The 24740-nt window shown below is 40.3% G+C and overlaps 1 long non-coding RNA gene across 1 annotated transcript in view; it reads left to right on the plus strand.

Moving 5' to 3' along the window:
• LOC138147399 (uncharacterized) overlaps positions 1-24506 on the plus strand; it is a 137943-nt gene extending 113437 nt beyond the window's left edge. Inside the window, exons 2-3 of the long non-coding RNA XR_011164792.1 lie at positions 13507-13633; positions 24366-24506. This is a non-coding gene — a long non-coding RNA (uncharacterized lncRNA). The remainder of the gene's footprint in view (positions 1-13506; positions 13634-24365) is intronic.
• Positions 24507-24740: the final 234 nt, after the last annotated feature.

Here is a 24740-nt window from a genome sequence, read left to right on the forward strand (position 1 = left end):
AGGAAATTGAAGTTTATGAAAGTTAAAGATTTGCTCAAGATCCCATGACTAATAGGTATTGAGAACAGAGCCTAGATGTTCTTATACTTAGTCCAGTACTCTCTTAGTTATAGAGCAAAGGTAATACATCTTAACTAGCTGAAGAAAAACAGTGAGACCTAAGCAAAATTTCCTCTTGAGTTATGCCCAATGCTCATCCAAAAGGAAGGGTTCCGTATAGTTTCATCAAAGAAGTGCTCTGTGTGAAGAAGAGAGAAGTGATGGAAAAAACTAGGGGATTTCCTTCCTTTCACTGAAAGCAGACTTTTGCCTTTTTCAGTGGACAGAAGAAAAACAGAAGGGAAGAAACAGACATTAAGTAGCTTTGTTTAGTTAGAAAAGCTGTGAGGGCTTTGAGGAGAAAGAAGGGAAGGTTGAGTTGGTAGGAAGAAAAGAGGCAGACAGGCAAGCTTGCAAACAGCCCAGAAAGATGCACCCCAGCCTTATAAAGGAAAAAAGGAAAAATCTGTACTCCACATGCAGGCCAAGCCAGGGAAATGAATCCACCCACAGACAAAGGAATGCCATTACATTTGCAGCAGTGGGGGGAAAAATAAATTTGCACACACAGAAATCTGTTTCTAAATGAAACAGCTGGGGTTATTTTTATCCACTCAAGACCAGACCCATTATAACGGATAAGACTCTGTGGTCTGAAGTGAAACACTTAAGAAGGGAGGGGACTAAATTAAGAGACATTTTGCTCCCATAATTAACAAGCAAATTTGAAACCGAAAATCTCTCTTAATTCAATATTGTCCTGCAAATCTCTGACCACACACACCTTCAGGAAGACATAAGCCTTTATTGACTAGTTGAGTCATGGAACCAAAGAATGTTCAAAATAATTTGGTTCAAGTTAGAACTTCTTATTTTAAAGATCAGAAACAAAGCCCAAGAAAAGTGACTTTAAAAAAAGTCATTGATATCTTTTATTTTTACATCACCTAAATTTTTCTCTATATAGTTCTTGCCCCTCTCTTTCCAGAGAGCCATCTCTTAAAACAGAACAAAAAAATTAAAGGAAAAAGATGAAGGAAAAAAGGAAAAGACAACAAAAATCATATGTGTGCATATGTATATGTACACTCATATGTATGTATGTATTATATGTGTATGTATATTTTTAATGACCTTACATACAACATTCCATACCCACAGACTCCCCTCTCTCTCTGCAAAGACAGGAGGGGGGTATCTTTCTCCTATATCTTCTTTGAGATTGTCCATAATTTTGCAACATTCATTTTCAATTATTGTGCAGGTATTCTTCCTGTCTATGCTGCTGTTAATATTGTTTTCTTGGCTATGCTTAGGGTAGTGACTAATTTAAGATCATACCACAACTGAGTGGCAAAATTGTACCTAGAATCTAAATGTTTTGTTTTCTAATCCAGTGTTCCGTGTGTTGTCAATGAATAACAAAGAAAGCTTTCTCACTTACTTGATTCTGTCATTCTCTTCCTTTTCATTTGATAGTGTCTAAGAATTTCCTGGTATACGTAAAGCTCCCTAGCGGTGCAGTGGATAGAGAACTAGACCTAGAGTCTTCTTAGACTCATGTTCCTGAGTTCAAATCTGGCCTCAGACATTTACTAGTTATGTGACCATGGGCAAGTCACTGAGCCCACTTTACCTCAGTTTCCTCATCTGTAAAATAAGGTGGAGAAAGAAATGGCAAACCCCTCCAGTATCTTTACCAAGAAAACCCCAGATGGGATTTCGAAGAGTTGAGCAAAACTGAACACAACAACATTTTATTCATTTTTAATAGAATTTCAGTGCTACAAGGAACATCAAAGTTTATCCAGTCCAATCTGCTTACTGTAATAGATGAAGTTAAAATGAAACTGAGGGCCCTTAAGTGACTTACCCAAGGCAAAGCAACTCCATGATAGAAATGGGGTTCAACCTTAGGCCTCCAGACTTTTCATCCAGTTCTCTTTCCACCTAACCAGTGAGTCAAACAGTGACAAAGCAAACTTTATTTTTTTCCACTCACTTATTTAATACTATGACTCTCTGGCCTCACATACTGTAGTTTCTAAGTATTTTCTAATAAAAGTTAGTCTCTTTATTTTTATTCATTTTATATTTCTAAGGTCCGAAAGTCATCCAAGCTGCTCATGATTGTCATCCTACGTTGGCTAGCCTCCTGGGGTTCAGTCTGCCAGGGAGACTTCATGACCAAAGCCAGAATGACTAATAACAATAGCAGCTTAGAATGGAAATACTGATACACACCCAATTCCACAAGCCCCAACCCAGTGTTGTCACAAAATGGGAAAAGAACAACCAGGAGGCCCACAGACAGACCACCTAGGCCTTTACCACATGTGAACAAGAGTAATCAAGGAATACTACAGATTCGGTCTAATGAAGAAGCCTAGGATAATATGGGCAGCTAGGTGGCACCATAGTGCAGGGAGTGCCCAATCTGGAGTCAGGAAGACTCATCTTCCTGAGTTCAAATCCAGCCTCAGACACTGACTAGCTGTGTGACCCTGGGCAAATCACTTAACCCTGTTTGCCTCAGTTTCCTCATCTCTAAAACGAGCTGGAGAAGGAAATGGCACACCATTGCCAAGAAAATTCCCAAATGGGGTCATAAAGAGTCAGACATGACTGGAAAATGACTAAACAACAGAATAACATGAATATTTGTGAAGTGCCTTCAAACCCCTTTGAGACAAATATAGGATGCACATTTTAAGACTTATGTGAGGTTAGGGACTAGATCTGTGATTTCATTGACCTATGGAACTCCCAGGTGAAAAAGCTCCCTCTCCCAATGCAGGTTGGCACCTTTGATGCAATTCATAATCTTTGGGAATTGCCCTGGACCACTGAGAAGTTAAGTGACTTACCTGGGGTCCAAATGCCAGTATGTGTCAGAGGAGACATTTAAACCCAAGTTTCCCTAACTCTTCTTAGCCAAGATTTCTATCCCCCATGTGACATTGCCTCACAACACATGCTTTTAAATTTACTTTGAGATATTAGCAAATCATGCAAGCCTCTACCACTAAATAATAATAATGTCATGCACTATAGATCCAGAAAATGGATCTAAATATAATGAAAATGTTTAAACTGTTTGATGTCTATGAGGAAAATTGTATTCCATGTAAAATATGCCACTAGTGTAAAAATGTCGAGAACAATTGATTCAAAATGTGGCATCACTAAGAGAAAGGGTTTAATGGCTCTGCCTAGTAGTAAGGTTGTTGTCATCACTTTTGAGCAGAAATGGGAAGGTTGAAGTCAAAGGAAGAGTTGAACCAGAACATTGTATTAATAACTAGGTTTTATGGATGACATAAAGTTATATGACTCCTTTGAAAAACACCCTAAAAAGTTAGTTTAAAATCTCATAGAAACTTTCTAACTATATCAAAACACAACTTTCCCCCATGAACCTTCTGGTTTTTATTGCATGATTTTGCAAAGCACAGTGCTTTTGGGGAATATATATGTCCTATTACATATATAGTAGAGCTGACTGTATACTGTCTGTATACATGTGAAATATATACATACACATACATGCACACATAACATGCTTGTGCAATATACTTCTGTGTGTATATATGTAGATATGTATGTGTATGTGCCTAGAATTAAGAGGGATTGGGGAAGGCATAATCAAAGACTGAAGCTGAAGGAGGTGGAGAGGGGAGTGATGGAAATGGGTAAAATTTAAAAGTTTCAAACTCCCCCTTGCTAACCAGTCAAACTCCCAAATGTGGTCCAAACCAGATTGATATAGAAATGGAAAATGTTTAGCAAAAGAAATAAAAACACAATACAATATAAATAATGTTAATTTGTGGTCATCTAAATCAATATGACTTTGAGCAACACTGCCCCCAGGGATCTGTTTCTATCTGAGTTTGACACCACTGGTCCAGTTGGAAGTAAGGAGGAGTTTGGGATGGGGTGGGAGATCGAGGACACAGTGGATAGAGTGCTGGGGTGCTGAGTTCCTAGTCAGTCCTAGGAAGACCAGAAATCAAATATGAACCCAGACACTGACTAGTTGTGTGACCCTGGGCAAGTGACTTAACCTCCGTTTACCTCAGTGTCCTCATCTGTAAAATGGGGATAATAAGAGTACCTACCTCACAGGGTTTTTGTATAGGTCAAATGAGAATAATGGTAAAGTGCTTAGCCTGTCACATAGTAAACTTTATATAAATGTTATCTATAAATGTATGTACGTACACACAAACACATATGAGAGTCCCAACTCAAATTTTTTCTTGACTTAAGAGAATCCCTGGGGAGGAAATTCCTCTGCCCAGGCAGACCAACTGCATCTTCTCTGCAGGTTAGAATATAAAACAGTTGCCTAAAGCACTGAGAAATTAAGTCACTTTCTGAGGAACTAGAATTCAGGATTTCCTGACTCATCTCAGTTCTCTATCAGTACTTTCTATATATAGTAAAACCTATTTCTCAGTAAAGTGAGAGCCCCCCACCAAAAAAAAAAAGTTTGAAAAGTATTGTTTTTAATGGTATGGGCACTAAAAAGGAAGAGGACTGTAGAAAAGAAAAAAAGATGTCCCAGAGGGCCTCTGAAGACAAGCATTAAAATACTGAAAAAAATTGCCACAGTCAGCCCTTTGTGTAACAGGACACATCCACACTTTGTGGGGCTACAAAAGCCAAGAATCTCTTGACCCAAGATTTTAAACTTACATGTTTTAAGGACAGAATTTTGAAAGAAAAAATGAACGTCCAGGAAACAATTTGAATTTTCACTGAAAATGAATTTTTTAAAAATGCTAAAGCAAGACTTTTTAAAACAAAAAAGGAGAAGAGATCGATGAAGTGATGGGTCTTTATGCTCAGGGCTGCTCTTCTCTGGAGGTGGAGTAGGACAGCCCCTCCTACTACAAAATATCTTCTCTGCCACCAGCATGCTATCACACACATTACCCAATCCTTTGGGCACTTAGGTCACTCCTTCTATGAACATTCCTATCTAAGAGACTGGCACATTCAGCCGCTATCAATCATTAGTCTGTTAGCTAAAATAGTTTAAAGCAAGCATGGAATAAGAAATGGAGAGCAGACCTTGAAAGAAGAAGAACCTGGGTCCAAGTCCAGTCTCTGACACATGTGACCCTGGGAATGTCGTGTAGCCTCTCAGGGCTCTAGGCCTGGAGTATCAAACACAATGAAACTGAGCCAGATTAAAACATAACTGGGAAACATTGAACGTAATAAATAAGAACGCAATAGAGCATACTGAGGAAAGGTGGTTTTCTAAGACAATACGTGGGCTTTAGGGATCCTTTAGTATGGTTTAGCGTCTCCATTTTTTCTTTGGATTTGATACCCCTGCTCTAGGCAACTCTTAAAGTCTCAGACTAGAAGTTACTGAGAAGGCACTGACTTGAATGGGGAGCAGGAATTTACTCACCCAGGAACTAGTTTCCTAGACCAATGCAATGATTCTGGCTTCCAGCCTGTGTCCTAGCTCCATTCCTACAGAATGAGATTCTGAAACAATGGGGCACAGAAGTTCCTATTGGAAAAGGAGGCATAGAGCAGTTAGTGAAAGAGAAAAAAGTCAGGAACATACTCATGGAGCCCTTCACTGAAGCATTTTGGAGAGATGGGTAGCAATCTGTGGGCACAGCTCTCACAGAGGAACAGGCGGCATTAGTAGTGTAGAAGGTGCACTGAGGAAAACTTCACAATGTTGGCTAGGGTCAGCCTTTTGTTTTAGATATGCATATCTATCTATCATCTTATCTATCTAGCTATCCGTCTGTCTGTCTGTCTATCTGTCTATCTATCTGTCTGTCTGTCTCTGTCTGTCTGTCAACCTACCTGTCTGTCTGTCAACCTACCTGTCTGTCTGTCTGTCTATCTGTCTGTCTGTCTATCTATCTATCTGTCTGTCTGTCTGTCTATCTATCTATCTATCTATCTATCTATCTATCTATCTATCTATCTATCTATCTATCTATCTATATCTATTGAGATAGCTACTCACAGATGTAAATATCAGTCGCCCTTGAGTCATTTTTCAGTCATGTCTGACTTTCTGTGACCCCATTTAAGATTTTCTTGGCAAATATACTGGAGTGGTTTGCCACTTCCTCCTCCAGTTCATTTTACAAATGAGGAAACCGAAAGAAACAGGGTGAATGTCTTGTCTAGGGTCACACTGCTGCTAAGTGTCTGAGGCCGAAATTGAACTCAGGAAGATGAGTATCCTGACTCTAGGCCTGATCCCCCCATGTACACATGTCTCTCTGTGTTCATACATATACATTTGTGCATGCATGCATATATGCAAACATATATACATATGTGTGTATGTACATATGTGTGTATCTATGTATATATTTGGGGGAGCCATCTAGGTGGCACACTGGACAGAGTGCTAGGTCTGGAGTCAGGAAGATCTAACTTTATATGCAAAACCTATATGTCCAAATATATGTGGTATATACAATATATAATTTGTCACATGCATAATGTATACAAATACACATGTGTATATAATGCGAATTGTATAGTACATGCATTGTATCTATTTTCTCATATAGACATATAGATGTTACATATACATATATAGATGTCGTGTGTGAATATGAAATTGTAGATATAGTGTTCCTTTTGTCTCACACTGATTGACATATGTGGCACATGCATGATTATGTTATATGTTTGTATATATGACAAATTATATTTCTTGTCCTATTCACATAGATGATATCATGTAACACATGCATATGATTATACGCATATGTATTTGTATGTGTATGTGTGTTTGTGTACATATGACCATTTGTGGGGTGCATATATGTTTTTATCACATAAGCATATGGATGTGGCATGTGTATGTGACTATATGAATGTAGACATGGCAGGTATGAGTATATGTGTCTGTGTGCACATATTATATGTGCATATATGTGTGTACACATGTGTGCATGCCTATGTGTACGTAGGCAGGCACAGAGAGGCACTTGCCATTGTAAATGCCCTGATCTTGCTTAGATTTCTCCTCTTTACTGAGATGGTTCTAGCTCTTATTATAGGAGATAGCATGGAGCTGTGGGAGGAAATGGCAGCCCTACCTTAGAACGACTTGTTTGGCCTCAGACGAGTGGTCCAAGGTATCTGGGCAGAGCCACAAAAGGTCAAGCAGGACGATGGAGACATTTCCCCAAGGCACCAGCAGATGCTGGTGAATCAGTGAGAGGACTTTCAGGACTTTAGCAGCACAGAACTTACCACCCAACATGAAGAATAATTACAGAAGAGGGGGGCTGCTAAATTATAGCTTCCTCCTCACTTCTGCTCTGGACTCAACATGACCAAAGCAAAATTCACCAATTTCCTAATGCTCTTTGGAACCTTCCTATTTCTGTCAAGGATGCCACCACCCTCCTATTCGCTGGTTTTGCAACTTTGGGGTCACTTGCCCCATATATCTAATCAGATACCACATTTTGTCATTTTTGTCTCTATAATATATCTCCTCTCTGTCCCCTCCTTTCTGCTCACACAGCTATCATCTCCTGTCATCACCTCTTGCCAGGAAATTTAGTGGTCTCCTAAATGGGATTCCTGTTACCTCCTACCTTTCTGGTCCACCCTCTAGGCCACTGCCCTGCTCACAAAGCTTCATTGGTCCCATGTTGTTGTTCAGTCATGTGCGACTCTACCCCACGGACTGTGCATGGGGTTTTCTTGGCAAAGTTTGCCATTGCCTTCTCCAGTGTCTCCCCATTTTACAGATGAGGAACTGAGGCAAATAGTGGTTAAGTGACTTGCCCAGGGTCACATAGCCAGTAAGTATTTGAATTTGAACTGAGATCTTCCTAACTCTAGGTCTACCAGTGCTCTATCTATACCACCTAGCTCCCAGGCTGTGTTATTTCTCGGATAAATGGAGTCTTCTCTCTTTGTTATTTAAAATCTTCTCATAGTTTGGCTTCACATCTTTCCAGACTTATTTCACATGGCCCCCACTCAAACACTCCATATTTCAGCCTGATTGGCCTATTTACTGTTTCCTATTTAATGCATTTTATATCTGGCCTCTGGCTTTGCACAGGTTGTCCCCATGTCGGAAACGCAAGCCCATCTCACTTCTGTCTATTAGAATTTAAGTTTCAGCTTAAATGCCACTTCCTATAGGTTATCATTGCTGAACCCCTAGTTAGTGCTATAAGTTTGCATTTACATTGTAACATACAAAGCAGATGCATTCATATTTGCTAATCTATATGCATGTTGTTTCCTCCCACTAGAATATAAACTCCTTTGAGGACAGTTCCTCTTAACAGTAGAAAAAAAGGTCACTTTATCGTAGGGTCTCCAAAGGCACATAGATGCACAGAGTTCCATCTCCCCACTATTGGATCTCCTTGGCATATTAGCCCAAAGAGCTCATGGGCAGGTAACAGGCCTGCTTGATGGTCCCAGCTTCACCTGGTGGCTCTTGCGCATCTGCATACATTGATGGCTGAGAGGGTTCAGAGAAGAGTTAGCACCCACATAAAATCTGTAAGCTAAATTAGGCTGTTTCTGAAGTCACACACCTCCAGAGGTCACTTTTTCCCCCCACACCCTCCTATGATTTTCTCGACTCTCTGGTACAGATATTGACTCAGCTGTAGACCTTCTGTAGTCTCAGCTGAAGGTGGCTAATTTCTCGTCTAAATTTAGTGATATGTATGCTTCAGTGCGGTGCTGTCGGGAAAAATTAATGACTAAGTAAGCCCCCTCCCCCTCACTTACAGGAATTAGGATATAAATCTAACAAGAACCACAAACCTACCAACAGAACAAGCTGACTGACATGTTAATTGCTGTTGCTATTTTTCTTTCTTTCTTTCTCTTTTTTTCTTTCTTCCTTCCTTTCTATTTCTTTTCCTCCCTCCCTCCCTCCCTCCCTCCCTTCCTTCCTTCCTTCCTTCTTTCCTTCCTTCCTTCCTTCCTTCCTTCCTTCCTTCCTTCCTTCCTTCCTTCCTTCCTTCCTTCCTTCCTTCCTTCCGTCCTTCTTTCCTTTCTTTCTTTTTCTTTCTTCCTTCCTTCCTTTCTTTCTCTTATTCCTTCTTTCTTACTTACAAAAGACCTATGATTTCTTTGGTATAGGGAGCTTCTGGTGAGAAATCTTCCTCTATTAATGCAGAACAGCATGTCAGACATTAGCAGAACAATGAAGAAGATTCATCTTCTTGGGAGAAAAGCCTTTGTAGGTGGTAGAGAAATGAGACCCTCATAAAAACCTGTTTACAGTCAAAGGGACTGTGACTATTATTTAGAATAAATAATGTGGGTTGTAGAGGGCTCAGAGAACTATTGAGTCATTAAATAGGGGTTAAGATCACACAGCTAGTAAGTATCTGAGGCCACATTTGAACTCAGGTCTTCCTGACTCCAGGCCCCAATGCTCTATCTACTGCACCACCTAGCTCCTGGTCCCATGTTACCTCCAGGATAAATACAATCTTTGGCATTTAAAATCCTTTCAGAGTTTGATTTCACAGACATTTCACATGACCTTCATTTATATGCTCTGTGTTCCAGCCTATGTTCCAGTTCCATAGAATTTTTCGAGCATCTGGTTTGATGTGGCATTTTACACAAAATATTGACTTATTTCTCAAGAGAACCTGAGGATCATGGGATGAAAGGATCAGGCCCTCAGAGGCCATCCAGTGCTTCTTAAGCTGTGGGTCTCAACCCCATATTGTGTTACAAAAAAATTAGCAATAGTAAAAGGTCTTTGAATGTGTGACAACCAAAAATTAATTCAAAATCAAATGTGTAATGAATTCAAGGTGTTTCTGGTAGCACTTGCCCATGTTGCATCATGGCAACTTCCCACCAGCCTTGATTCTGAGCACAAAGCATGCACACTTTGCACTGAGCATGCCCTTAGGCCATGCAATAGCAATAGAAAAAAAAAAACAGTTTTAAAAGCTCTGATCTAGACCAATCCTCTCATTTTATTGATGAAGAAAATGAAGTTCAGGGCCGTTGTTAAACCCAAGTCCTCAGAATCCAGTGTCTGATCCCCCAGCCACCCACCCAAGGCTGAATGACCTAAATGTTTTAAATATTTCATAATCATTAGAGCAGGACTAAAAAAATTACTAATAGTCATAGTTTTATATAACTGATACATTGTTCTATAATGTAAAACCAAAAACAAAAGCTACCCATTGTATGAGGTTCCTAGAAGAACAGACTGGATCCTACAGAATTCCACACCAATCCTGGTCCAATGGGTCACCGATCCTTTAAGAGTGTGACTGATCCACCCCCTATCAAAGAAGAGTCTGTTCTCCCAGAGCCCTCAGCACCATAAAAAGCTCGCCTTCATCTTACTACCTCACTCTTCCTTTGTAGGAACAAGTTTGACCCAATTTCTGGCCCTAGGTTATCCTTTATTTCTGCTGCCCCACTCAATCACAGGGTCCAGTTCCTCACTGCCTGGCTTTATGTACTGGCTTCATCCTCTCATTCCCCTAGATGACCCTTGACTTTGACCCTTCTGCTCCCCTCTTAGACTGAACTCCCTAGTACAGGTTTGTGTTTCTGGACTGTGCATTCATTTGTTTTTTATATTATTTCTCAGATTCCAGCTTCATGCATCATTGACTTCTTATGGCTGTCAGGACCATTAAGGAATCCATAATTATCACTAGAAAGGCTATGTGGAAAAATAACCAATACCTCACTTTTCTATATTGTAATGTTCTTATTCAGTCTTTTCAGTCGTGTCCAACTCTTCATGGCCCCACTTGGGGTTTTCTTGGCAAAGATACTTGAGTGGTTTGCCATTTCCCTCTCCAGCTCATTTTACAGATAAGGAAACTGAGGTAAACAGTTAACCCTTATCATACATTTAGTAAGTACCTGAGGCCATATTCGAACTCAGGAAGATGAGCCTTCCTGACTTCAGGCCAGGCACTCTGTCCACTGCCCCACCTAGCTGCCCCACTTTTCTATACCACTTTAAAATTCTAAAATCACTTCCCAAACAACAAACCTATGCAGGAGGCAGTGTGGTACAATGAGAAGGCTGCTAATGTAGAGCTCTGAATTTATAGTCATGGACTTGAGTTTGAATCCTGCTTCTGCCACTTACTACCTGTGTGAAGTCTCTTCATCTATAAAACGAAGGGGTGGGACTAGATGACCCTTTTACTTCTGTGATCTGAAAATTTCACATGTGGTCTAAGTCATCACATTTTACCAATAAGGAAACTGAGGCTCTGAGAGATTAGCTGACTTGCTCATGGTCTCACAGCTTTGTTGTTGTGTCTGACTCTTAGTGACCCTATTTTTTGGCAGAGATACTGGAGTGACTTGCCATTTCCTTCTATAACTCATTTTACAGATGAGGAACTGAGACAAATAGGGTTAAGTGACTTGCCCAAGGTTACACAGCTAGTAAATGTCTGAGGCTGTGTTTGAATTCCTGAAGATGAGTCTTCCTGATTCCAAGCCTCTCACTCTATCTACTGCCTCACCTAGCTGCCCTTAGTCAAAGTCAAAAGCAGGGTTTGAACCCATTTCTGACTCTAAGCCTAGCACTCTATCAACAATAGCTAATATTTACCTAGCACTTTAAGGTTTGCAAAGCAATTTCCAAATATATAAATCCTCACAACAATCCTAGGAAGTAGGTACAGTTATGATGGGCTGTTTTGTTTTGCTTTGTTTTCCTAGTGCAAAGAACTTAGAACCAAAGTAGCCAGTGGCTAGCTTTCACTCTACCACTTACTAGTTATGTGATGTTGAAAAAGTGTTTTAATTTGCCATCTTCCTGGAGCTGGAAATGTGGGTGACTATGGATGTGGAATGTTGTATGCATTGTCTGATGGAATCACAGTATCAATTGTTTTTCTTCTGTTGTTTTTCTTTGTTCCAAGGAATGTTACACAGTGTCAAAGGGGGTGGGAGAAGTATATCAGAAAACGACCTCGTTATAAAAACAAAAAGCATAAATGAAACAAGAAAAACAAAATCACTTCATCTCTCTAAGCCTCATTTTCCTTAGCCAGTCTAATAAGCATTTATTAAGCTTATCCTGTTCTGTAAGGCATGGTACTTGATGCCAGATAGAATACAAAAGGAAAAAGTTCTTAGTCTCACTACTTCAATTAAATTCAGCTAACATTAATTTAGTTCCTGCTACAGACAAGGCAGGCAGACAATTTGTAAATGTTAAAATGGAAATTTAAAAAAATAGAAGTACTTTGTAAGTATAAAATATTAAACAGATGATACCTAATGGTAACAATCCATTTGGTCAAAATCCCAAACTCAACAGAATTCACCACTAATAATGGTGCTGTATGTTGGGATCTCAGAATGAATGGATAAGTAAAATCACCTTTCCACATACAGCTGAATTTTTATTTTCTTCCTACCATTTGCTGGATTTTCTCTTCTGGCCTTTTCCAGCCTCAGACACTTACTAGCTCTGTGACCCCGGGCGAGTCAATTAATCAATATCTGCCTCAGTTTCCTCATAATAAGGATAAATAAAATGTAAAATAAGTATGATAAGAGTGACTACCTCTAAGAGTTGTAGTGAGGATAAGATGAGATGATATTCATAAAGTGATTTGCAAATCTTAAAGTGCTATGTAAATTCTAGCTATTAATAATAGTAATAATAAATAATAAATGTTTGTTTTCTTCCTTCCATAATCCTAGGAGAACAAAGTGAACAAAGAGAAACTTTGACAGGTCGGTGTGTTCCATTCTAGCTCTGCTTTGTGTGTGTGTGTGAGCTCGAGTGTGTGAGTGTGTGTGTGTGTGTGTGTGTGTGTGTGTAGAGGGGAGGGAAAGATTAGAGAAACAATTTCAGAGCAACATTTGGTGCTTCTCACTCTGCAGATTTGGGGCTGGAGGCAGGTAGTTGGCTTCAGCCTTCTAAATGGAAAAGAACACAGAAAGAGTGTCCCTGAATTAGACTAATGACTTCCAGTTGGCCAGTCAGCTGATTCAGAACAGAGGGAGGCTTTCTGTGCCCATGTAGGGGGCATACCAGGTAGGGCGTAGGCAGGACGGCAGCTCATTACAGTTATCCTTCCAGGTGCAGGTGGATGAGCTCATGCTGGTTATTTTCTCTTGGCTGATACCGCCCATGTGCAGGGTCCTCCTTATCCATGCCAATACCAAATGGCTTGGGATGCTTCACATGCTGTGGCCATCAATCCCACAGACTGATTGTACCCTTCCAGTGTAAGTCTCTCTGGGAACCCCAGCATTGAGTTACATTGGCTGGAAAACCTCCTCTGTGGTCTGGATTTTGCTCCACCTCCAAGAATGGATTGCATTCTCCTAAAATGACTCCACTTTTGCTATTTCCTGATCTCTCATAAACTTTACTTTCACCTTCTCTCATGCGACAAGAAGCTCCTGGGCTGTCATCTGCAGATTTCATTAGTTTTCCTCCTTTACTTGGTCTTCCAGGCCTAGAAGAAAGATGTTCAGGAAAGGAGCCCTACATAGAAGCCATCTCCCTCCTTGTCATGACATGCATCTTGTTGGCAACTGTCCATCTGGACTCCAAGGCATCGGACACTCCTCTCCCAATCAGGTAAAATTAATTTCCTTAAGAAAATGACACAGTGCCTGTTTTCAAATGTCTTACTACTACAAGGATACTTTTAGTAGGCCTTGTGTCCTTACCTTTGGTCATTCCAAATAGTTCAATTCAGTTCAGGTGAAAAAGCATTTATTAAGTGACAATTATATACCATGCAATGCATTATGCCTAAGGTTGCAAAAACAAAATGAAAAAGAAAAAAGAAAAGAAAAGCCCCAGTCCTCAAGACATTTGCATTCTTTTGACCACAAGATTTCATTCTGCCCTGCTTGTCTTCCTCAACTGCCTGTTGCTTGCAACTACATCATTTTTCTTTTTTTGAATTAAATTTTATGTTTATTTTTAGTTTGCATCATTCACTTCCACAAGATTTTGAGTTACAAATTTTCTCCCCGCCTTTCCTCTACCCACCACCCCAAAACAGTGATCGCACTGTATACCCCCTCCCCCAATCTGCTCTCTTCTATATACTCTCCTATGCCCCCTCCGACTTTCCAGTAGGGCAAGATGGTTCTCTATACCCCAGTGCCTGTATATCTTATTTCCCAGTTGCATGTAAAAAAAAAATAATAATATTTTTTAAATTTGATTTTAAAACTTTGAATTCCAGATTCTTTCCCTTCCTCCCTCATCACCCACCCTTACTGGGAGGATAAGAAATTCAATAGAGGTTGTACATGTGTAGCTACACAAAACATTTCCATAGTGGATATATTGTGAAAGACTGACTATATTTCCCCCCATCCTATCCCTTCCTCCACTTGTTCTATTCTCTACTTTGACCCTGTCCCTTTTCAAAAGTGTGTGCTTCTGACTTCACTCCCCCACAACCTGTGCTCCCCTCCATCATCCCTCCTCTCATCCCCTTCCCCCCTAATATCCTATAGTTCTTCCCTTCCATTATAACAGTTTTCCCTTGCCTCTTCTATATGAGATAATTTACCCCTTCTGTCTCTACCCATCTCCTATCACTATATTCCTCTCTCACCTCTTAATCTCGCCTTTTAAGTATCATCCCTATCTATTCAATTGGTCCTATGCCTTCTGTCTATGCATACCTGTACACATATATAAACACACTCACATATGTATTCATATGTCCATATACCCTTCTATATAGACATATATATGTATGTATACATATATATATATATATATATACACATTTATATTCCCTTAAACTATTCTCATACTGAGAAAAGTTTCATAAGTTACAATTATAGTTTTTCCATATAGGAGTATAAATAGTTCAACTTTGATAAGTTCCTTATAATTTCTTTTCCCTGTTTACCTTCTCATGTTTCTCTTGCTTCTTGTATCTGAATGTCAAATTTTCTATTCAACTCTGTTTTTTTCATCAAGAATGCTTGAAATGGGGTGGCTAGGTGGCACAGTGAATAGAACACTGGCCCTGGAGTAAAGAGGACCTGAATTCAAATGTGGCCTCAAACACTTGATACAATTACTAGCCATGTGACTTTGGGCAAGTCACTTAAGCCCAATTGCCCTCCAAAAAAAAAGAAAAAAAAGAATTCTTGAAAGTCCTTTATTTCATTGAATGACCATATTTTCCCCTGAAACATGATACTCAGTTTTGCTGGGTAGGTGACTCTTGGTTTTAATCCCAGCTCCTTTGACCTCCAGAATATCATATTCCAAGTTCTTTAATCCCTCAATGTAGAAGTTGCCAGATCCTGTGTTATCCTGATTGTGTTTCCACAATATTCAAATTGTTTCTTCTTGGATGCTTGTAATACTTTCTCCTTGATCTGGGAACTCCAGAACCTGGTTATAATAGTCATAGAAGTTTTATTTTGGGGATCTTTTTCAAGAGGTGATCAATAAATTCTTTCAACCTCTATTTTGTCCTCTGATTCTAAAATTTCAGGGCAATTTTCCTTGTCTTGAAGGATGATTTCTAGGCTCTTCTTTTGATCATGGCTTTCAGGTAGTCCAATAATTTTTAAATGATCTCTCCTGGATCTATTTTCCAGGTCAGTGGTTTTTCCAGTGAGATATTTCACATTGCCTTCCATTTTTTCATTTGTTTGGATCTGTTTAATAGTATCTTGATTTCTCATAAAGTCATTAGCTTCCATTTGCTCCAATCTAATTCTGAAGGAAATATTCTCTTCAGTCAGTTTTTGAGATTCTTTTTTCCATCTGGCAGATTCAGCTTTTTAGGCATTCTTCTCCTCATTGCCTATTTGAGCCTCTTTTGCCATTTGAGTTAGTCTATTTTTTAAGGTATTATTTTCTCCAGTCAGGTTGTTGACTCTCTTTTCATGATTTTCTTGCATCATTCTCATTTCTCTTCCCAATTTTTCATCCACTTCTCTTATTTGGTTTTCAAAATCCTTTTAAAGCTCCTCTATGGCCTGTAACCAGTTCATATCTTTCTTGGCAACTTTTGGTACAGGAGTTCTGACTTCATTGTCTTTCTCCTGTTCCATGCTTTTATCCTTTTGGTCCCCAAAAAAGGAATACAAAGTTGTATTGCTGTGCTTGCTTTGCTTCCTTTGCTTGCTCATGTTGCCACTCAACTACTTGACTTTTGAGCTTTCTGCCACAGTAGAACTCTGCTTGCAGAGAGGAGAGCTATGTCCCAAATTGCTGGGGTTTTCATAGCTGCTGGAGCTATTAGTTGGGTGCCTCTCTGAAGCCTCCACCAGCTTTGGCACTTGGTCATGCACCCCAGGACATCCACCCTAGATGGTGATCCAGATCCAAGAAGGTTAAAACAAGAGCGATTACCCCATAGGGGTACCTAGGTGGTATAGTGAATAGAGCACTGGCCCTGAAGTCAGAAGGACCTGAGTTCAAATCTGGCCTCAGATACTTAACACACTTACCAGCCATGTGACTTTGGACAAGTCACTTAACCCCAATTGCCCTCCAAAAAAGCAAAAAAAAAAATTTTTTTTTAAAAGCATGATTACCCCTCAGAATGGTTGCTTGGTTCCCCTACAATGTGCAGTCCAGGAGCTCTGAAGCAGCAATGCATTGGTGGCTGCTGCACCTCAGCCACTTCTCCCCCCTGGGGCAGAGACTGGACCACTCTCTTGGACCTCCTGATCCCACAAAGTCCACATTGACCTCTTAGTTTGTCTTTGACATTTATGGGTTTATAATTCTGGAAACCTCCACAACTGCTGGTGATCCACTGTCCCGAAGTTCCTCCAGCTGGTGGCTGGTTGGGGGCTACCCTGAGGCTAAAACTGCAGACTCACACAGGGCTGGGCTCTGCTCCCAGCACTCTGCAATGGATCCATCCTGTCCAACTGCCAGGCTGTCTTCAGTAGGAGGTTTGTTTCTCTCTGTCACTTTGTGGGTTCTGTAGCCCTAAAATTTGTTTAGAGTCATTTTTATAGGTATTTGAGGTGATTATGGAGGGAGCATATGGAGTTTTCCTGCTTCTATGCTGCCATCTTGGCTCCGCCCCCTACATCATTTTTCTTTAAGCAAAGAATGATTTGCTAGAATACCAAGTTGATGCCTTGAGGCCTGGGTTCAAATCCATCCTCTGATACTTCCTAGTTATGTGACTATAGTCAGCTCTGTACCTCAGTTTCCTCATTTGTAGACATTTTTTATTACAGGTATTTGAGGTGGTTGGGGTATGAGCTCAAACATGTTCCTGCTTTTACTCTGCCATCTTGGCCCTGCCCCCAGTTTCCTCATTTGTAAAACTGAGATAATAATAATAATACTTGTACCACCTCCTGCAGATAGCTGTGGAGAAATCACTTTGTAAGTCTTCTTTTTTTTTTTTTTGCTTTTTGGAGGGGGAAGGCAGGGCAGTTGGGGTTAAGTGACTTGCCCAAGGTCACACGGCTAGTTTTTGTGTTAAGTGTCTGAGGCCATATTTGAACTCAGGTCCTCCTGACTCCAGGGCTGGTGCTCTATTCACTGAACCACCTAGCTGCTGCTCCTCCCCCCCCTTGTAAGTCTTAAGAGTTAATAGAATTGCAAGTTATTATTTATAGTAGTAGTGCTGGTATCATCATCATCACCATCATCGTCATCTCTGATCCCGGTCTTTATTTGAACTGCCATTTCTGAACTTCATTTTTCCTAGCTCTTCAGGTAAAGAGATCCATCTTTCTAAACTGTATTAGTCCCAATCCAACAGGTAAACTGTGGCACAAACTGGACCCTTATGCAGCATCCCAGACACTCAGTCTCCTACCCTTAGGATGATTTGGTGGTCCTCACTGCCCTCTGCCTACTGGAGATCTTCCCCATAGTACTCACTCCTTCAAAAAAAAAAAGTTTTACACCAACTATGCTCTTCATCTGTGGTTCTTCCTTGTGCTCACCCCATGTACCTTAGTCTAAGCGGTTAGTGACAACCTGATCAAATGAGAAGTTTCCCACGATAGCCTGCATTCAAAATGCCATAGCAAGGGAAGGCTAGCCACTGTTGCAGCCCAGGGACTGTTTGTGCATTGGACATAAGAGCTGACTGTCCTTCCCACATCAGTGCTAATGTAGTGAGGCAAAGAAAGGATGTGGCTAGCCTGACGCTGTCATAAAAGAATTCTCTTTTGGCCAGAAAATCTGCATGAGACAAGCAATCACCTTCTGAAGACTACTTTACCAACTCAGTGTGAAAGCCACATCCTCCCCCTGCTCAGTATTGCCATATCATTCCTCCTATGACACCCCCCCAAAGGGGAAAGCAAGGTCATCTTATGGAAAGACTACTAATTCTAAGACTTACAATGGATTCTTCACTGACTTCTCTTTCTTTGTCACAAATTCTTTTTTTCTTTTCTTTTTCTGTCCCTCCTGCATAGATCATTATGATAAATTCCTTTTTAGGCCTCCTGCCTTGCTTTTCTATTGGTTACAACCACCCCTCAACCCCTTCCCCATTACAGAGCTCCTATAAATGCAGAGAGTTGCATTTGAAGACAGGATCAAGTATATAAATCTTACTTCCCTCTTGGCTGATCTCCAGACTTCATCAATGTCTCTAATAACCTATCTTCCTGTAAAGATTGCATCAGCTCTGAGACTCACACCTCCTAAGTAGCCCTGACAGTGGGGCCCTTCTCTCCGATTGGGAAGATTGGATGCAGACCTTGGAGAGCTCCTCCCAGGACCTCCATTTAAAGAGTTCTCACCTTTTCTCATTCAGTTGCCCTGACCTTTATCCTCTTCCCCACCCCACCCCCACACTCCTACCTCTGCCCCTTTTCAACTTCCTCATTAGAGAGTGAGCTCCTTGAGGGCAGGAACTGTCTTTTATCTTTTTTTTTTTTTGTATCTCCAACATTTAGCAGTGTCTGGTACATGAGGTGCTTAATAAATGTTTATTGATTTTGTTTATTAATAAATGTTTATTGACTGTCCTACCCCTACCCCCAAACCCCACTCCTGAATTCTGGTTTGATTCAGCATGATTTTCTGTTTTACTCCATCTCTAAATGACAGAAATGGCATCCTTTTCGCCAAGAAAGTTCTTTCTCTTGGTCCCTATTAATTGGTCTGTACTTGGCAGCATGTTTTGCCCCTAGGTCTCTGAAATGGAAAAGGGACTCAACAGCATCAATGACTCATAATGAGAAGAGTGCTAGATGCAGAAAGGTATTTGTGAGCTTGAAATTGGCAGTAGGTAGAATTGATTAGATGTATGCAGTAAGAAAGAGTGAAGAGTCAAAATAGCATAGAAACAAGGTATGATTCAATTCAATACAATCCAACAAACACACATTAAGCACCCATTCTCTCTATGCAAGGCACTATGATAGGTGATGGAGGTGGCTGGGTTATGCAGTGGATTGAGCACTGGGCCTGGAGTTAGGAAGACCTGAGTTCAAATCCAATCTCAGACACTTCCTAGTTGTGTGACCTTGGACAAGTCACTTAATCTCTGTTTATCTCAATATCTTCAACTGTAAAATGGGAATAATAATAACACCTGCCTTCCAGAGTTACTATGAGGATAAAAATGAGGTCATATCTACAACGATTTGGCAAAACCCTGAAGCCTTATATAAATGCTCTCATGATCATCACCCACCCCCAGGACCTATAAATGTGGGGTGGGGTTTAAAAATGAGAGGAGGAAAGTTTGACAACTAGTGATGGGTCTAGACTGGATTAGGACAAGAAGGTCAAAGGACTGGCATTAGACCGCTTCAGTTCAAGATCAATCGTATTTGATCTGCTTGCTTTTATTTCCCTGTTTGTTCTTTGTAAAGAGGGTAGAATATGCTTCTTCTCTCTTGGCAGAAAGGACTATAGATAAAAGAAGGAATAAAAGAAACATGCCTTTGTGAAGGGCCTACTGTGTGCCAGGTACCGTGACAGCACTTTACAAACATTATGTCATTTTATCTTCATCATACTCATAATAGGTACAATTATTGTCCTCATTTTACAGTTGAGGAAATTAAAGTAAAGGGAAGTTGTAAGTGACTTGCCCAAAGCCACACAGCTGATAAGTGTCTGAGGCTGAGATTAAGACTGTCATCATTGGTATGGTGGGGCCAAGATGGCGGAGTAGAGGCAGGAACTTGGTATGAGCTTCCACTCCAACCACCTCCAACACATGTAAAATATGACTCCAAACTAATTTTAGAGCTACAGAACCACAGAGTGACAGAGAGAACCAAATATTCCACTGAAGGAAGCCCAGCAGGGCAACTGGAAGGGTCTATCACAGCATGCTGGGAGCTGAGCACAGTCCCGCATGAGCTGTGCTGTCTGAGAGCCAAGTGCCCCAACAAGTGCCATAGAGAGTCTGGAGCAGACTTCAGGAGAGTGAATCACCAGCAGGTGTTAAGTTTCCAGACTTCTCAACCCATAAACACCAAAGAGAAAGTAAAAGTTCTGTGGGGAGCTCTGTTGGAACTGGGTGACCAAAGAGCACAGTCCGGCCCCTGGCCCCAGAGTGAGAGATGGTAGAGGCATGGCTGCTGCAGCTGCTGCCACATGGCTGCCTCCAGAACTGCTGGCCTGCAGATCACAGGGGGACCAAGTGACCATTCAGAGGGTAATCTCTTTTGCTTTGACATGCTTGGATCTGGATCACAGGCTTGTTTGGTGGTCCTGGGGTGTGTGGCCAGTGTGCCAGAGCTTGAGGTGTCTGTAGAGAGAGCACCCTCCTCATGGCTCTGGCAACATTTGTGAAAATCCCAGCAATTTGGGACATAGCTCTCTCCATTCTGGAAGCAGAGTTCTACTGTGGCAAAGAGCTCAAAAGTCAAGTAATTGGCTGGCAAGATAAGCAAGCAGAGGAAGCATAATCAGACCATAGAATCCTTTTTTTGGGGAAAAAAAGATCAAAACATGGAACCAGAAGAAGTCAACAAAGGCAAAACTCCTGCATGAAAAGCTTCCAAGAAAAATATGAATTGGTTAAAGACCATGGAGGAGCTCAAAAAGGATTTTGAAAATCAAGTAAGAAAAGTGGAGGAAAAACTGGGAAGAGAAATGAGGATGCAAGAAAATCATGAAAAGTGAGTCAACTGCCTGCTAAAGGAGACCCCAAAAAATACTGAAGAAAATAACACCTTAAATAGCAAAAGAGGCCCAAAAAGCCAATGAGGAGAAGAATGTCTTAAAAAGCCAAATCACCGATATGGAAAAGGAATTTCAAAAACTCATTGAAGAGAATAATTCCTTCAAAATTAGATTGGAGTAAATGGAAGCTAATGACTTTATGAGAAATCAAGATACTATTAAACAGATCCAAACAAATGAAAAAAATAGAAGGCAATGTGAAATATCTCATTGGAAAAACCACTGACCTGGAAAATAGGTCCAAGAGAGATCATTTAAAAATTATTGGACTACCTGAAATTCATGATGTAAAAAAGAGCCTAGAAATCATCCTTCAAGAAATTCTCAAGAAAAATTTCACTGATATTCTAGGACCAGAGGGGAAAATAGAAATTGAAAGAATTCACCTATCACCTCTTGAAAAAGATCCCAAAAAGAAATCTCCTGGGAATATCATAGCCAAATTCCAGAGTTCCCAGGTCAAGGAGAAAAATATCACAAGTTTTTAGGAAGAAACAGTTTGAGTATTGTGGAAACACAATCAGGATAACACAAGATCTAGCAGCTTCTACACTAAGGAATGAAGGGCTTAGAATATGATATTCTGGAAGTCAAACAAGCTAGGATTAAAACCAAGAATCACCTATTCAGAAAAACCGAGTATAAGGCTTGATGGGAAAATATGGTCATTCAATGAAATAGAGGACTTTCAAGTATTCTTGATGAAGAAAACAGAGCTGAACAGAAAATTTCACTTTCGAATATAAGAATCAAGAGAAGCATGAGAAGGTAAACTGGAAAAAGAAATCATAAGAACTTATTAAAGTTGAACTATTTACATTCTTACATGGAAAAACGATAATTGTAACTCACGAGACTCTTCTCAGGATGAGGATAGTTAAAGGGAATATGTGTGTGTGTGTGTGTATATATATATATATATGTACACATATATATATATATATATACATATAGGAAGGTGTATGTGTGTATAAATACACCTGTAAGTGTGTGTATATGTGTGTACATGTATACATAGACAGAGAGCACAGGATCAGTTGAATAGGAAGGGAAGATATCTAAAAAATAAAATTAAGAGGTGAGAGAGGAATATAATGAGAGAAGGAGAAAGGGAGAGATAGAATTTGGTAAATTATCTCATATAAAAGAGGCAATAGAAAACTGTTACAATGGATGGAAAGAGCAGGAAGGTAAAAGGGAATGGGTCAACCTTACTCTTATTGAATTTGGCTTAAGGAGGGAATAACATACACACTTATTTGGGTATCTTACTCTATAGGAAAGCAGTGGGGAAGGGCATAAGAGGGGGGATGATAGAAGGGAGGGCAGATATGTAGAGGGTAGTCAGAAGCACACATTTTGAAAAAGGACAGGGTCAAAGTAAAAAATAGAATAAGTGGAAGGCAGAATAGGTTGGAGGGAAATATAGTTAGTCTTTCACAATTGTAATATAATGCCAAGGAAAGGCAACTTCCCAAGGTTCAGAATACCAGCATAGGTGCTCTCCATTTTATTCAGTGACAAACCAAGAACAGAGAAGATCAAAACATGACATCATTCCAAATACAGCATTAACTAAGCATGATTAAATAATCTCCAAGTACTACCCCACCCCAGGACCTTCCAATCATTCAATCAATTACAAAGTCTCTGTTCTAAATACTTCTCCACCCCTAGGCTATACCTTAATTAAGTCTACCACAAAGCCCCTCTTCTCAAATGGAGATTAGTTTCCAAACATAAGGTCAAAAGTTCCCCACCCCTGGATCACAATTGAATCTACCCCAGAGTTACATCAAGTTTAAACACAGCACTTAATACGCAAATGGAGGTCTTTTCTTCATCTTGACACGAGGCAAGTTCTCAGCAATCTTAGTTCCTGGGGAGACAAGGCTTAGCAAGGCCATAAGATACATTGCCAATCCCTTCATGAATTTATCCTCTGTCTGTAGAACAGTCCTAGAACCCCTGAACACATTAGCAAAGCCCTCTCCCAGGATTTCTGTAAACATACAACAAGAAAATCCTTCTTCAGGGCTTCTGAACCAACAGAAAGGCTCCCAGACCCCTGCAACAACAGCACTGTCCTTCACCAGTGGACAGTATTCATTCTGTCTGCAGGACAGTCTCCAGACCCCTGCAACAACAGCATTGTCCTTCACCAGTGGACAGTATTCACTCTCTGTCTGCAGGACAGTCTCAGGGCTTCTTAGCGAACAGCCAGGTTCCAGGACTTCTTCAACAAAAGAACTGTCTTTCCCCAGTGGACAAATCTGGCAAAACAACATCAAAACAGACAGACAAAGTACCAGCAAAACAGCCATGTCTCCTCAGTCCTTGGCAGCTCAGGGGGCAGGTCTCAAAAGTCCAGGGCAATTCAAAGCGGCCACCAGCAATTCTCTTAGTCTCTCTCTCTCTCCACGAGGTGCTGCTTCCAAAAAGATCTTCCGCCTCTCTCTAGTGTCTCTCCAAATCTACATCACCAGCTCCTCCCAGTTCAGGACTTTCTTTTCGCATCAAAAAGTCCATCCCACAGGTGGGATTAACAAGCTCTGGGTTTTAACACAATCAATTTGAAAACCAAGCCAATACAGGGGAATCTTTAATTGCCATTACTATCACAACAATATAACTACTATGGAAGCATTTTATGTAACCACACATGAACACCTATATTGAATTGCTTATCTTCCCACTGGGGGTGTGTGACAAGGGAAGAAGAGAAAGAATCTGGAAATCAAGGTTTTAAAAACAAATGTTAAAAAAAATTTCTTTTTGCATGCAACTGGGAAATAAGATTTGCAGGCACCGGAATATAGAAATCCATCTTGCCCTACTAGAAAGTTAGAAGGGGAATGGGGGAGAATATAAGAGAAAGCAGATTGGGGAAGGGGTATTCAGTATGCTTTCTATCTTGGGGTGGGGATAGGGGAAAGACAGGGAGAAAATTTGTACCTCAAAATCTTGTGGAAATACATATTGAAAACCAAAAATAAATTTTTTAAAAGTAAAGAAAAGATTGTCATCATTGACTGAGTGAATTTACTAACTACAGAGTAGATTCTATGGGTCAAATTCTGCTAATGAGAGGGATAGGAAGGGATGTTGATTGTATTGCAATTTCAGGTTTTATCAACTCAAACAAATGACTTTAAGGTTCTAATGAGCTGTTTTTCTTTTCTTTTTTTAGATTAAATATTACTATTTTCAAAAAATAAAAATCTCCCTCCTACCTCCACCCATTGGAAAATCAAGAAAAGCAAAAATAAAGCCCTTGTAACAAATATGCATAGTTTAACAATAAAAGCTCCTTCATTGGTCATGCCCAACAATGATGTCTTATTTTGAACCTTGAGTCAATCTCCTCTTTCTCAGGAGGTTGATAACATTCTTGTTCATTAGTCCTCTGGAATCATGAATGGTTATTGCAATGACCATGTTTCTTAAGCCTCTCAAAGTATTTGTCTTTGCTGTGTAGTGGTTATTACACAAATAATTTTCTTGATCCTGCTCACTCACAAACTGCTCCATTTGTCACTTAATGCCCTTCACAGCCTGGCTCCAG

The sequence above is a fragment of the Petaurus breviceps genome, unplaced genomic scaffold (assembly GCF_028583685.1).
Source record: "Petaurus breviceps papuanus isolate PSGF00001 unplaced genomic scaffold, PetGlider_PUasm1.0 90792, whole genome shotgun sequence".
Classification (NCBI taxonomy): domain Eukaryota; kingdom Metazoa; phylum Chordata; class Mammalia; order Diprotodontia; family Petauridae; genus Petaurus; species Petaurus breviceps.